Source organism: Urocitellus parryii, chromosome 7 (assembly GCF_045843805.1).
Source record: "Urocitellus parryii isolate mUroPar1 chromosome 7, mUroPar1.hap1, whole genome shotgun sequence".
NCBI lineage: Eukaryota > Metazoa > Chordata > Mammalia > Rodentia > Sciuridae > Urocitellus > Urocitellus parryii.
This window is the reverse complement of record NC_135537.1, coordinates 8,978,827-8,994,736: the sequence shown is the minus strand read 5'-3', so window position 1 is coordinate 8,994,736 and position 15,910 is coordinate 8,978,827. Positions and strand designations below refer to the sequence as shown.

General features: G+C 54.3%; 2 protein-coding genes across 2 annotated transcripts in view; one reads left to right on the top strand and one right to left on the bottom strand.

Moving 5' to 3' along the window:
* The window catches only part of Sla (Src like adaptor), a 32,197-nt gene extending 28,749 nt beyond the window's left edge, over positions 1 to 3,448 (bottom strand). Inside the window, exon 1 of the mRNA XM_026407436.2 lies at positions 3,381 to 3,448. The gene's annotated coding sequence lies outside the window, so the exon portion shown is untranslated. The remainder of the gene's footprint in view (positions 1 to 3,380) is intronic.
* The window catches only part of Tg (thyroglobulin), a 211,589-nt gene that overhangs the window by 160,903 nt on the left and 34,776 nt on the right, over positions 1 to 15,910 (top strand). The window lies entirely within an intron of this gene.

Here is a 15,910-nt window from a genome sequence, read left to right as displayed (position 1 = left end):
GGACCCAGCTGCCGGCTCTGCCCTTCTGCCCAGGCCCTGAGCTGTCAGCTTGGTGTCATGAAACCCTCTGAACGGGGGGCTCCAGTCCAATTTCCCCCAAATTCTACTCTCCACCATTACATCTTTAGAACCCATGGTGGGCTCACTAATTTCCCCCAAGAGGGTGGGCATGCTCCTTTCCATATGTGGGTGGCCGCTTGCCTCTCTGTAAAGACGGGGGACCTGCTGGAGCCCTCCTGCGTCACCCCAGCCCCTGCCAGCTCCCCTGAGCTCAGCACACAGCCACAGGAGGAAAAGAGGCCCATGTGTGATGTGTGCCAAGGTCCTCGTCCCCCGGGGCTCACGAGCGCTCACCCCGGGCCGCGCCCTCTGTGTGGCAGCATCCTCGAGCTTTGGGCTTTGCAACCTGGGAAGTCCAGGCCAGAGCACCTGCACAGTTGGCCTGGCCAGCCAGCCAGCTGGTAGGCGGCACAGGAAAGCTCTGAATCCAAGCAGTGTGGCTCCAGAGCGGCTCTTGGGTCCACGCACAAGGAAATGCGGGGGCTCGAGTGGAGCTACAGCTCTCCCTTCCTGTGACAAGGTGACGATGCCATTGCTTGTGTGCTGGAGGGACGTGTTCATAATAGGTGTCAGTGGCTGGACCACTGGGGATATTGAGAGAACAACAGGTGGAGAGTGGGTCAGGACTCTCAGGGCACTTGGGATTTCAATTCAGAGGCTGCAGGATTTAAGCTGATCGTCCATGAGGAGGGAGAGCAGCGAGGAGAGATGACACAGCCATAATTTGGGGAGCAGCACTTCCCAGGATTAATGTGAGGATTCCATTCCACCTACATCCCCAGCTCCTCGGTTCCCTCTCCCTGGCTCTTGGTCTCCTTCATGGCGTATACCATGGTGGTCATTATGTATTGACCACCTCACCTCCAAAAACTTTCTACAGATTTGTTCCATGTCTATTCCTCAATTTAGAAAAGAACATGAATTGCAGGAGACTGGCAGATAATCTGTGCACAATTAATTATGCAGAATGACTAACGGTGCTCTATATAAAGTGCCTGGCCCAGTGCAGGGTCCCTAAAGACAGGCCAGGGCACAAGTCCTCTTTCTTCTGAAGCTCTTTAAGTCTCCCTGGCTTTGCTCACTCTTGGTTCCCCTGGCACACCAAGCCCTCCACATGGTCCCAGGCTGCCCAGATTAAAAAAATCTGGCTGGAGCTGGAGTTACTGTAATCAACTGTGGCCCCTCCCTGCGCGGAGCTCAGATGAGAGGAAGTGGTTTGGACAAGATGTACTTAAATCCTCAGGAACCCTGGGGAGGTGTCGAGAGGGGAAAATCACATGGTGTGGCCTCAGTGCATGTTGACTGAGGGAACAAATGGACAGGTGGATGGATGGATGGACAGGCACATGCATAAATGTACCAACATGTCCCTCAGGTTGTTAAAAATTCAAATGATTTGGTCTGACAAGCTGGAAATTCTTAACGAGAATTTTAAGTTCCAGCTTTTCTTGGAGCTGGGGGAAATAAATTCTTGCTGAGTGTGAAATGAAAAATTAAAACTGAGCTGCATCTATTAATGCAGGAAGCTGATGAGACACAGTGGCATGAATAATTTCTGTCTGTAAGAAAAGTGCTCTGCTCAAAAGCACAGCACCCGCTCACGCGGCTCAGAGTGAGGAAGTTTCTCGATCTTAGGAAAATAGTTTCAGTTTGCTGCAATGCAATCCTCCCCACATTTATGTCAGATGGAGGAACAAGCCGAGATATATGTTCAGAAAAATGAAGAAGGAGTGCCTGGCTTGTTGGTTTTGCAACCTGATCCACCATATTTACCATTGCTGGCTAACACTTTTCTGCATAGAAATACCAGAGGGAATAGGTCTACTTTCACTGTTTGATTTAGGAATGATACTAATAGCTACTATTTAGCACTTTGCATCACCTACAATTCTTACACATGAGGAAGTTGTTTTATCCTTTTCACAAGGAAGAACCTGACATTCAGAGAGGCAAAGTGACTTGCCCAGAGTCACAAAGCTCATTGGTGGTTGACCTGGAGTGTTGATTCAGGTGTAGTTGATTACATCACTGGCTTCCTACAATGCCATCCTGCTGCCCTGACTCTAGAGCTGTTTGAGACGCAGGAGTCTTAATGGGTTTCTATCAGTCTGTTTCAGGGGTTATCATTACTCTACTTTCCAGAACTCACTAAGCACTCCTAGATAGTGTTCTTCTAATTGGAGATTATTAATTGCAACAGAATTTGCCAGCTCTTCCATTTACCCCCTACCCAGTTTTAAAAGGACCACAGTTTAATAGACCCAAAACACAACATATCACAGTCAACAGCAGAATCACAATTCACAGACAATGGGATGGAATTCTCCTAAAATGAAGGGTATCACTGTAAACAGTCCTTAGGTGTCCTGTGCTCCCTGAGGTCCACCCTCCCCACCTCAGCCCCTCGACGCCTCTCTGAGACTCATTTTTTCATTTGTCAAAAGCAAATAACTATTGCAAGCTTGCAGGATGGTCCTGAGAGTTGCATGAACGTGAATTTTCATGCCATGCCCCTCTTGTCACTTAGGATGGTCCCCACCTGCTCACACCCCACTCACAGACCCAGTCAGGCCATTCTGAGGCCAGAGCCCAGGTCATTCTCTGAGACTAGACTCTCTTGATAAGTAAACATGTAAAAGAAAATGAAGTGTGCCAGCCTCATTAGGAAGCGCTGCTTCTCCCGAGTCTTTTCCAGTCTGCACTTGCGTGATTTCAGAATTTGTGACTTCCTATATAGACCTTGCCCTTAGCTCCCTCCTCCCCCATGCACCTAGCACCTACTTAGGTTATTGTCACTTATCTTTGGCACCTTCCCAAACAAGATCCATGCTGCCAGACCTCACCCAGCACTGCTGCTATCCCCCAGTTTAGCTAGGCTCCGTGTGCCCTTGGACACCAGGACTCCGGGCACCCAGGGAGTTGGTGTCTGAAACTGACTGGGCACTGTGCATGTTGTTCATTGAATCCAGCCAATTCCTCTGTGAACTAAGTGCAGTTATTTCCTTTTCACAGATGGGAAAATGAAGGCCTGGGGTGGTTTAGAAGCCTGCTGTGTACCAGGCTCTGAGACTGTCTCACCTGGCAGGAATGTGACCTGCCCACCCTCCCCCTCCCTGCCCTTCTTTCCCTGGAACAGTGCACCCAGGGCACAGTGAGCAGCTCCCGTGTGCAAACTCGGTGCTGGGTGCTGGGCTTCCTCCAAGATGCTTCCCTCATGTCCTCAGCTCTTCTCTAGCTCCAGAAAGTCCACCTCTGCCAGCTGTGCCTCGGAGGGGCCCTGATGGCTCCCCACCCAGTCCTTGCCACATCCCCCAAGGTACCTTCAAACGCTGGGCATGGCCTCCCCTGGGAGTTGGCTGCGGAGGGGCGGCCAGGCACGGGGTCACCGCCTCTCCATCAGTGGCTGCTCCTCCAGAATGAGCAGACGGCCAGGGTCCAGAGGGGCAGAGGAGAAGCCCTTGCTATCAAGAGGCACCACAGTTGCTAAACCGCCGCACACTTCCTCTGTGAGAACGAGGAAGGCGCGGGGCTTGCAGAAGGGCAGGTTCCTGTTTTCAGCAACCACCCGGAGCTGACTTCTCTCTGCAAGGACGGGGAAGAGAGAGGCATTATTAATTTTTTTACAAAGCACTTGAGAATAGAGGCAGCTTGATTCTAAATGGCCAGGGCTTTCAGAAACTTGGTCTCCCCCACCCCCCACTCTCACCCTCTCTCTCTCTCTCTAATTAAAAGGCAGATGGGCTGAGATTTTGCTCATGTGCATCCCTGGAGCTCTCGGGGCCCAAAGAGGCTGTGGCTTAGCTAACTGTCACTTCTTTTTTTTTTTTTTTTTTGGAGTTTCCCAATTCTTACAGCTTTCTTATGTCACTGTCAAATGGATCCCAGAATCAAGTTTCCTGTCCTGGCTCTGCCAAAAGGCAGTTGTCAATTGCTGGGGGCTTGAAACCGTAGGCAGCCAGCCCTCTGCATGGCTGCGCTGCCCACAGCCTCCCTGGCAAGACTTGCCACCACCTCTGCTAGGCTTCTACCAGAAGAAGCTGCAGGGAGCAAGAAGAGCAGATCTTCCAGAGCCAGATCATAGGAGGCCAGAGAGGGCAGCAAGTCCACACCAGGAGGGGTCCTGAATCAAGGGGGAAAGCCAGAAAGAGGATCAGGGCAGGGGCCCTGGGAGTTAGGTGCCCACTTTGTCACTTGGGGCCATGCCAACCCCTGGGGAATGTGCTGTGCTTGTGAGGAGGCACAACTTCCAAACAGTGCACTCAAAATGATGTTAAGATGCAGAAAGAGAAAGGAGGAGACAAAGCAGGCCAGTGTGGCCAGGTGTTAATATTGGATGAATCAGGTGAGGGGTAATGGGTATCCTGTTCTCCCTCATCATGGGTTTGAAATAGAATACGTATTTAGTCTACATATATCTATTTATTATTTTATACTTGTGGGAATGGATGTGTGTATGTGTGTGTGTGTGTGTGTTACCCTATTCATAAGGTATGAGGCTCAAGCAGGGAACCTGGGCACAGGGACTGGGGTGTGTTGTGTTGGTGGAGAGGTGGAGGCCTCTGGAAGGTCAGTCCTGGGATGTGTGGGTAAGCTGGGAGGCCAGAGCACCGTGCTCAGCTGGCCCTCTGCAAGCTCCTTGCAGCGTGTCTGGACAGGAGGACATCACAGCAGCTGGCCCACAGTCACATAGTCAGTCCCAGCCAGATTCAGAACAGATGTAGGGCCGTGCCCCATGGCCCCACCCAGCCAGGACATCGTACCCTGAGACAGTCATTTAGAAACCTTGCTGACTGCAGTTCGTGAAGATAATGAGTTAAAAACACTGGGGCTGTGTCTAAATTTAGAAGACACCCAGTAACAGAGAGATGCTCCCCCCGACAGCTCGTGGAAGTGCCTGCTCTGTGAAGAGCAAAGAAAATATTGCGGAAGACTGAGGGGGCAGACAAGGCAGCAGAAATGTGCAGAAGTGGAGCCTCCCCATGGCATGAGGAGTAGGAGAGCTCTGGACCCAGAAGGCCTGAGCCGCGGGGACTCTTCAAAAGCCTCTTCCATGGTCCACGTGGGTAAGACAGAGTGCGTTCCCTCACTCTGTCCTCCCGTCAGTAAAATTTGCTGAGCAAAGCACCATCTCAGACCCTGGGGTTTAGCTTGGAAGAAATTCAGTCAAAGCCCTGTCCTCCTTGGCCCGCCCACCCTGGAGTCACCCCGTGGAGGGTAGTAGGGCGACCGTGGACTCTGGAGCCCGCTATAACGGGACAGAGGGCCGGGGGGTCCATGGCTGGGGCATGAGCATCTGCAGGTGTCATGAGCTGAGACTTGCAGGAGGAAAAGGAGGCAGCCCAGTCCTGGCCAGCAGGAGGGTACAGGCTGCGGGAACTGCTGATGTGACTGTGGGACCCTGGTGGTCGGGCCCCAAGGTCATTCCAAGTCTGAAGGAAGTCAGGCTAGTGACAACGGGCCCTGCCCATAGATGAGACAGCGCTCCAGACAACAGCCACCAAGGCACAGCCGGGCAGGGCCTGTGGAAGGGCAGAGGCACCACAGAGGACAGCATTGTTAGTTTGTCATGTCGGCCTCTCCCACGGCTCCCGGCACCTGGCCCAGTACCCTGATAGCACACAGGACTTTCCTTCCTGACCCACCAAGGGGCCGTTGAGCACAAGCCTGTGGCCAGGAGAGGAGCCACAGCAAGTCCGAGAGCCCCTAGCGCTGAGGCCTGGCGGGACCAGGTTGGATTCCATGCCAGCAGGATGTCATCATTCAAGGTCCTCCACGTACCCGTCAACACAAGAAGCCCGGACAGAAACTCGGAGGGTGATGTCATTCCCGGGACCTGAAGCAAAAGTCTGGGACAGACGAGGCTTCGCTGCCCCAGCCAGGTGACGGACAAGCCATCGGGAGGGCTCCTGAAGACACCCAGGACCATCTGTATAGGGAACATGTGATTTCCAGAGCTCTGCAAATTAATTAGCTCTTTGGGCCCAGACGGATGGCCACTGGGAGATTACTAAGATGCCAGCCATGTGCAGGCTGAGGATCACTTGATGAAGTCTGAGGGTGAGTGTTAAGGTGGACGGTCCCCTGAGTAGGCCGTCCCCTTACACAAGCTGTCAGGAGCCAGTGGTGGTGTCCCAGCTGGAGCTGGAAGGCCTGCTGATCCCAGCAGAGAGCTGAAGCTCATTCTCCAGCTTGGGAATCGGGATCCGGGAGTTCCAGTGCTCCTAAGATGAGGTGTGGTTATGCGACAGGTGACAGGTGTGAAGGTTAAGCCCCATAATAAGTCAGAGTTCACAGCTTGATCCAGTATGAGCAGGTTCCCAGGTCTCTCCCCCCACCCCCGCATCAGAGCTCACTTAGTCATACAGATCCCCAGGCCTCCCCAAGCAGAAGTGAGTACCCCCTTTCAGAACACCCTGGGGAGATAGGTCACTTTGCACACATGGGTGTCAAGGTCAAGAGCGAGGTTCCAGGTTCCTGGGGGCTACGTGACCTTGCCCAGTTTCTGCGGCTCTCCCGGAGCCTAATGATGTTACGAATGCTCCTTGATCACCAGGATCCATGGGACCATGTGTGTAAAGCACCTCCGTGGCGTGAGGAGCTCATTCCCTGCAGTCAGAGCATGTGCTTAGGAAGGTCAGGGTGTGTCGAAAACACGTGGCGACTGAGTCTAGAGCAGAGCCTTGCCCAGAAGAGATGATCCAGACTGTCCCCCAATTGCACAGATGGATGGGGCTGTGCTGGGGCACAGGACGCCTGTGGGAATGCTGACTTTCACCCACCGGGAGGCAGTGCAACTCTCCCTCCTGGGGCTGGGCAGGTGCTGCTGCTCCCCTGCGAGTCCCTGGGTCAGGGACCAGCTCCTAAGGCGGAAGGAGCCGAGTTCCCCGTGGAGTGAACTTCAACGTGTTGTCAAGCTCTTCCTGTTTCTTTGGGAGGCGTCTGGAGCCAGTGGCCTTCTCAGGAAAGAGACAGCGTGGGAGCCACGGGGCACCGACACGTTGACTCATGAGAGCGCTTGTCTCTCAAAGTTGCTCAAGCACAGCCGCCGCCTGCCCCTCCCGGAGACCCACTATCCTCAGCTCTGCGAGGGTTGGTAAGGAGGGCGGCCGGTCTCCCAGGGCCTGGACTGTCCCTTGAGCAGGATCTGGGATAAGCCACGTCCCTTTCTTTACTCACCTGCTCCAGGTGCACTGACTCAGAGACCTTTCTTTCCCAGGACCTACCCCAGGTGCTCGCTTCTCTAAGTGGGTGTGTGTGCGCGGGAATTCCCTTGGGCTAGCCACGGGGGCTAAGCTGTGGGGACAAAGGTGACATGTGCTCTGCCCTCCAGGAGCTCCACGTGAGTTGAATAGGGATCCGGAAGGAACCAGGACAGGGCAGCTTGGTTGTCAGGGACACCAAAGGAAGCAGCTGGCGTCACTGAGAGGGCATGAGGGTACCAAGAGGTGGTACTCAGGGGCCTTGACATGAGAGGGGCCCACGGAGGCTGGACATTTGAAGCACTGACCAAATGTCCACCCTGTGCCTTCTTGGTTCCTTCTCACGGCGGAATGGCTTGAGCATGTCTCATCTGGAGGTGGAAGTGACAGTAGTGTCTGCCACTTATATTTGTCCTGCCTCCTCGTGCTCTCCGCCCCTCCAGGTCCACTGGAACCAGTGACGGATGAGCTCCGTCTCTGTCCCCTGCTGCTCCAGCCTTCCATGCCCCCCTGTCCTCAGAATCTGCATGAATGCCTCGCAGGTGCCCATCGCCCGCCCGTCTCTCCTCCGCCTCCCTGTGTGCCTGCTGCCTGGGCAGCCCCTGCTGGCCGTGCCTCTGGGTGTGCTGACCCCGACCCCCATGACTCCCCCACTCAGGATCAGCCAGAACCCGGGCTGCACCTGGCTCCTCCCCCTGCCAAGGTGCTCGTGCCCCATCCCTGCCTGGGAGTCTGCGGAAGCACTCTGTGCCCCCTTCGCCCACTGCCCAGGTGGGGTCGAGCCATGCCACCACCCTCCTCTGTCCTCTGCCAAAGGTGGGGTCTTCAGCTGCCCGATGGCCTGAGTCCCTGAGCTGGCTCATGCCACCTGGGAGGAGGAAAGGTGACAAGGGGTGCCATCTGCCTGCGCCCAGCTGTTGCCAGGATGACCTATCCCTGTCCAGGGGCACGAGGCTTCTGACCATGTCTGTACTGCCCACAGAGCAGCAGCTGGGGGTCTCGGATGGCGTCCAGCTCCTTCCCTTCCTCTCGGTCCCTGCTGTGTGGCAAGGCCAACTCCTAACTTCCAGTTGGGGCTGGGGAGCAAAACGTTTTGTGTGAACTTCCCAGTGCTCCTCTCCAGTCGTCGTTACATGCGGCGACTCCGCTACCCTATGCCTTACAAAGGTGAACGCACATTTTGAGATTCCTTAAGTCATCTGTAAATACTCTAGAATTTCCCTGCCGTGCTCTGGTGGATTGTCTTGTTCACTTGCCGGGCCACCACGACTAACAGGGACATTCAGGAGAAACAGACATCATTTCTAAACAGTGACGCATCTCGGCCATGACTTCACTCTATGGTCTTTTTCCTGCGGAGGGCACAGAATTCCTTGTGAACTGTGTTTCAGAACAAAGCCTAGGGTCAGCCTCCTCCAGGGAGAAAGGAGAGCCAGTGTGCCCCAGTCTCAGGTGCCATCGCCCAGGGGGGCAGATCTAGGGGTGTCTTGGAGCACCGCCCCTTTCCACTCTGCTGGCCTGACTCTGGAGGGCAGGGAGCGGATCTCTTCTGTCAGCGTGGTGCCCAGCACTGGGACCTTGCAAGGCCACAGCAGCCAGCTCACACCAGGGAAGGAAGGGGAAGGAGGCAGGGGGAGTGGGAGGGAGAGACCACAGGAGAGAGTTAAAAATAAAAGAGAAGAGCCTCCCTTCCCCCCAGATCGCAAACTTCCTCAAGGCCTTAATCAGCCTCTGGTTCCCTGGGGCATGGGCACGGAGGAATTGCTCAGAGCTCCTGGAATTATCTATCAGTAATAGACTAGCTCACAGCGGCAGGGCCGGCCTGTCCCAGGGACAAGGGAACAGCGGCTGGGCTCCAGGCAGGGAGGCCTCTGCACGGGCCTCCAACATTCCAGGAGTCCGCCTCCTAAGTGCTCTGCCCGAGTTGTCATCTCCTAAACAAGGATTCCAATAAAACCGTCCACCAGCTCTCAGGGTGCTTGAGCAGCAGGATGCTCCTGGTGCATTCCACCCCCAGCGCCCTCATGCTCCCAGGAGATACGCTTCTCTCAAATGACACGTTGTTGCCTGTTATCTAAAAGAGCAGCTCAACGCCCCCTGATGTAATTTAGATCAGTGTCATCCAGGAAAAACCGGCTGGATGGGTGTGAAATTAGTGTCAGCGTCCCCCTCGGTGCCCACTGAGCCACAGCTAATTGCACCCAGCAGTGGGCAGCGTGGAGGACAGACAGGCTCGGGGCTCAGAGTACTCTCAGCCAAAACTGAACTTCAACCTGAGGCACCTTTTCTTAGACTACAGAATATTTCACTATTTTTTTAAATTTTAGTTTAAAATTTAAGTGGCCATAAAATTATAAATAACCGACATCTGTAGAGTGCTCTATGGGTTATGAAGTATTTTTAAATCTGTTATTTCCTTTAATTATCATAAGAACTCTTTGAAATACTGCTGGTGATTTTAATGACTGCTGCTATGTGTCGGAGATGTGGGCGCATGGAAACACGTTCGCGTTCTCCGTGAATCCATCTCAGCAGATGGATAAGGTAGATATTCTACTTGCTTTACACTCAAGGAAAATGGAGCACAGGACTTTGAGAACTTCCTAAGAACATGCAGCTGGTAGGAAGGACGCTGCCCTTGAACCTGTGCTGATGGGCCCGTGCACCTGCTCTTGAGGCCACACCTGAGACTTGAGCACGTGGTCATTTGACAGATGAGGAGACTGGGGTCCAAGCTGTCAGGGCAGGGGTCAACAACATTTCTCTTCTCCAAGAGCCAACGTTCCGCCAATTCTTTCTGCATCTCTTCATCATCGTCATGATTTATAGCGGTTTCGCTCTGGCAGGTTTGGAGGGGATGGCACTGTGGAGTAGATCCAGGAGCAAAACTAACAGGGACTCAGTCCACCTGTTTATTCTTAGAGATGCCAGAACCTTAGCAAGAGACCCCAGCAGGGTCCTGTGGGGAGAGTTGGATGGGGTTCTGTGTGAATGTCCAGCCTGGTGGCTGCCACAGCTGTCCTCATTCTGGGCTCAGACCTTGAGATGAGGTAGTGGCACCTCAGGGGACACACAGGTTGTAGGGCAGGGGCGCGGCTCAGGGTGAAGTGCCATTATCAGGAAGACCAGAGACAGGGTTTTCATCCTGCTGGTCAGCTGGACAGCCGGTCCTCAGGCACCCAAAAGCAGTCTCCCTGCTGGTCAGGAAGCTCGGTCAGTGCCCGGATGTCCTCTTCTGGTGCAGGCCTTTGGCTGTCACCCACCTCTCACCGCAGTGGCCAGTGTGAACTTCCTGAGTCCTGAACATGGCTACAGCGCCCCAATCCACCTCCCCAGCGGCTCCCTCGCTCCCTCCTTGTGACATGGCACAGGGAAGGCCCTTCTGCCTCCTTGTCCAGGCTCAGCCAAGCCACCTCCTCCTCCATTGGCCCTTCTGCATCAGGCGGCTCCCACCTGTCTGCAGGCCCCTGCTCAGTCTTCGTGGAGTGACTCCCAGTCCCTGGCCAAGTCATGACTCCCTGTGGGACTGTCCTGAGAGGACCTGGGCTGCTGCAGTGTCCAGTTCCTTCTTTCTGTCCCTACCAGCATCTCGTGACTTCCTGCACACAGGGTACTTTCTAGGGCAGCCATGGGAAGTCCTTTCTGCTGGTCAGGAGCTGGCCACTGTCATCTACTGAAGGAAGAAAGGAGAGGAGGGAAGGGACCGGGACAGGGGCCAGAGGGCCCTGGTCATCAGGCCTTGGCCTCCTTACTCCTGGCGTCTCTACTGGGTCCGTTCTCCCCCGACTCCTTGGTTTCTTGGTAGTTCTTCATCATTGAGGCTATGGCTGGAGCCAGAGCCTGCAGGGAAACCAGCGGCCACCCTGCCCTGCAGGGACACAAGCGGCCACCCTGCCCTGCAGGGCTGGGGTGCTGAGGACCGCAGAGCCCCCACGCTCTCCGTCCAGCAACGCAGCTCTCCCAGAGCCACACCAGGAGCTGACGTCTGTAGCACTGCACACAGAGATGCGGAAAAGCTCGGCCCTGAAACTGGCCAAGTTCTTGGTTTGCCCAAGGCCACCAGGCCACTAGGCGGAGGAGTCGGGATTTGAAGTAGCATCTTTTCCTGATTACAAGCACTTGCCTTAATACTTTTCTACACTGGAAGCTATTTTTCAAAGTTTTCTTTTTTCCTTTAGTGAATACTGAGTTTCAGATCAGCATGTACCAGTTGTCCACGTCTGTGGTGCGCGGCGTGGCGCTTCAGCACGTGTACACGGCGTGTCCTGACCCCTTCCAGCAGCCAGCAGTCCCTCTCCTCCTTGTGGCTTTACACTTGGGGACTGCACGGACCTCCCTCCCTGCTCTCACGGGTTTAAAGAAGACGATGACGTAGAGCCAGTCAAAACCGCTGGCCGGCAGCCTGCTCATCATGGAGCCTTTAGGACCAAGTCACAGAGGAGCAGAAGCAGGGAGTGTGCCCTCGGCAGCCAGGGAGCGTGCGCAGGCCTCCCCCACATGGCTCCTGGGGGCCTTGTGACAGTCCCGTGAGGTGGACCCTTACAGAGGAGGAAACTGAGGCCTGAAGGGGGCCTGACCAGGTCCCCAGAACGCATGTGTTGACCCCAAACACCAGAACCTCTGACTGCCCCCGTTAGAGCCAGGGCCTTTAAGAGGCCACCAAGCTGAAGGGGGGCCATTCGATCAGGGCTCCTGCAGTCTAATTGGCATTCCCATAAGGAGAAAGAGGAGGACAGCCCAGGGACCGCACACAGAAGGCGGGTGTAGGAGGACGCAGCAGGGGGCAGTGGTCTCAAGCCAGGGACCAGGCCTCAGAGGACACCGTCCTGGCTGGACCTGCTCTCAGACTTCCAGGACGAGGTGACTGCTAAAGGGAGACATGTGTCCCCGTGCACACCAGCAGGGCTCCCGGGCGCCCAGCGGGAAGCTCAGCATCCTGTGTCTTCAGTTCCCTTGGAAATGAAAGGACAGCCATCGCCTTGGCTATCGCTCAGAGTGTCACTTTCAAAGTATGACACTTGTGCCTGGAAAATCAGTAACTTTCGAGTGCCAAGCATTTAAATGGCTCTGACAGCCAGAAGGTGACAGAGGCAATTAGGCACCATGTCTGTGGCAGATGGAAGAAGACGTGTTATCAAGTCTGCAAGACCCAAGGGGAAGCATGACAGGCCACGCTGCCTTCTAAAGGGGCAGAGCCAGGCCCAGGTCTTCTCCAGTCCCAAGCAGAGAGAGAGAGAGGAGAGGGAGCCCTTAGAGGCCCCCCGGGTGCCTGCACGCAGCCTCCCCCCCTCCCTCCACAGGCACAGGGCCATGGTGCAGCTGAGCCACACGGACAGCCAGGCTGGCCCGAGAACCCTAGGCAAGGGAGGTGGGTTTCCTGAGTAGTGCCGAGGCCGTGGACACAGACGACATACCCAGCCTCCGATCCCTGGGTGATTCGGGGCTGTCACTTACCCTCTCTGGGCCTCCGTCAGTCTTTAATAAAAGGAACAGACATGCTCACTGGTGCAGAGGTTTGGTGAGAACAAACTGAGAAATGGGTAAAGGTGCTGGGCCCACCTGTTCAACTACCCGTTGGTGCCATCCTTCTCCTTCATCTAGTGGAGACACCAGGGGTGATTTCAGTTTGCAATAAAAATATAGTGCATTGTAAAAAGAGGTTTTAAAAACACAAAGTCCTGGGGCTGGGGTTGTGGCTCAGTGGTAGAGCACTTGCCTAGCATGTGTGAGGCACTGGGTTTGATCCTCAACACCACATGTAAATAAATGAATAAAATAAAGATTCATCAACATCTAAAATATTTTTTAAAAAAATACAAAGTCCAGAAGTGCTACATAGTATTCTATGGATACCTATTTTTTAAAACTTCTTAGATAGGACACCAAAATTGCAAGCAACAAAAGGAAAAACAAGATACCCTGTACTTCATCAAAATAAAAAAATCTTTCATGTTTCGAAAGATGCCATCAAGAAAGTGAAAAGTCGGCCCACAGAATGGGAGAAGATATTTGCACTCATGTATCTGGTAAAGGACTTGTATCCAGCAAATGTAAAGAGCAATTACAACTCAATAACAAAAGATGGCTGGTTAAAAGCAGGCAAAGGATCTGAAGAGATATTTCTCCAAGGAAGATGTACAAGTGGCCCATAAAACACATGAGAAGATCCTCAACATCATTAGTCATTAGGAAAATGAAAATCAAAACCACAATGAGATACCACTTCACACCCACCAGATGGCTATAATAAAAAACAACAACAACGGAAACAAAACAGAGCAAAATGAAACGAAAAATAGGCAATGACAAATATTTGGTAAGAATGTGGAGAAACAGGAATTTCACAAATTGGGAACACCAAATGATGCAGCCACACTGGAAAATGGTTTCTCACACTGCTAAAAATAGAGCTGTCACATGACCTAGCCACTCCACTCTTCCTCCTCGGCCACCTCACTCCCACCCCAGGAAACCACTGGTCGACTTTCAGTCTCTGCAGATTCGCCTCCTCTGGGCGTTTTGTGTGAATGGAATCATGCAGCCTCTTGCGTGGAGCTGTTTTGCTTCTTCAATGTCCTAGCATGTACCAGCGCTTCCTTCCTTTTTACTGCTGAGTATTATTCCGTTGTGCAATGCGCCATGTTTTGTATGTATTTATCCACTGATGAACATTTGGGTTGTTTCCACTTATTGTCGTCATGAACAATGTTTCTGTGAACACTGGTGTTAGCCTGCTGACTGACACAGCTGGTAAATGAGTCGCCCAGGACCCTATCCAGAGTGGACTGTTAGGTGAAAAAGACAAGTTCAAAATAACACCATGGTACTAACTTCCTCCACCCACATGTGCACACATAGACATCTCCACACACATGCGCACATTTGTATGGAAGAGACAGGTGACGAGACCAGCGTTAGTGATTGGTTTTGATGGGGGTGGGGAGGAAGGTGTGATTTTAAAATCTTTGTTTTGCTTCCCTGTCTTTTTCTATGGTGAAGGTTTATACTGTTATTTCTGCTTTAAAAATTGCAAAAGTCGATCTGTTTTGCCATCAAGTACACTAAGGGAACAGCATTGGGTATACACATGGTCAGCCTTGTCCGGAGGTGCAGGGGGATTGCCGTTTTGCCCAGGCGAGGCTTCCTGCTGGACCTGTCCTGTCCCCCAGCCCCTCCTGCTCCCTGGGGACCTTCAGTCCACTGTTTGCTCCACGCACAGCCCGACTCGTCCTGCTTCTGCGAGCCGGGCTGCTCCCCGAGGTGAGAATCGCCTGCCCTGTCGTGTGGGATTCACCTTTAAATGTGATAGAAATGTTTCTCTCATCACAAATTTAGTATCCATCATTGGAGAAAAGGTAAACAATTTTGAAAAGCATTTTAAAAATCAATAAACTCCATCATCTGCTCACTTAGAATGGGTAGAGGACCCTGGGAACTGGTGACGTTGGACTGTCCTTAGAGGCCCTGTGGAGTGACGGCGGGGCAGGAGGTGGAGGGGAGCAGGACTCCAGGAACCTCGCTGGGAGCCACCCCACCGCGGCAGCACGGCATGTGGGAGAGCCCCTGGAGGCAGAGAGCCTGGGTCTTGGCCTCTCCACTTGGCCCCAGCGATGGTTAAGGTGCTCCGCGGACACGCTTCCCGGAGTCCACCGCGTTCTTCTTGGGGTCAGTGTGGCTCGCTCGGGAGAATGGCGGGATCAGTGGCGTGTTGTGTGTCTTCTAGGTGCGTCCGCCCTCCCTGCTTCTCAGGGTGGTCACGGTGTTGAACTGAGGCTGCGAAGGTGGGCCAGACCCAGTGCTGCGGGGAGACTTGTGCTTTAGGGAAGGCTGGGGACCGGCAGGATGGCGACAGCTGAACGGAGCCCCGTCTGCCGTTCCCAGGGCCCTGGTCTGTCCACCTGGCATTGGCGTCACATCCTCACAGGGACGGAAAGGGACTCAGGCCTCGGCTGAGATGGCAGGGCGCGGTGGTTACGGCACAGGCTCTGGAGCCCGCGGCCGGGTTCCAGTCCCACGGTGTCCCGCCCAGCTGAGACCTGGGTGTGAGGCTCAGTCTCTGCCCATGGTCTTGTGGCCTCTGAGGTTGACGTTGAGCGGGTCCCTGCCTCATGGGGCTGCCCTGAGACGGGCAGCGTGAGCGCCGTGCGCATCCCCTCACCTTGGTGGCCTGTGTGGCACTGCTCTGGGGGCGCTGGGGAGCTGGCATGAGAGTGCCCCACATGGAGGTGGCTGAGGACGCACTGAGCGCCCCTTCTCATCCCGTGTCCCTTCCCTGAGGGCGTCCCCACCTCACAGTGCAGCGTCCGTGAGCAGAGGGGGCTAAGGAGCCGCGGACACCAGGAAGGGGCAGGGCAGGCGCCTTCCTGACAGAGCTGCCCCTCCGTCAGGGCAGGGCCCTCGGGGGACAGCAAGTTTGTCACAGGGCCTCCCTGTCCCTGCTGCTTTGCTTGCTGACCACCTCTTCACGGAAGGCCTATGAGTGGTGCCTCCTGGAGACGCCCAGCATCCCTTTCCGGAAGGGCTGGTGTGTGTGTGTGTGTGTGTGTGTGTGTGTGTGAAAGAGAGAGAGAGAGAGAGAGAGAGAGGAGAGAGAGAGAGAATGTCTCTGGGACTGTGTGGGTCTGGTTGTGTGTCTGTACTTTTGTGTGTGT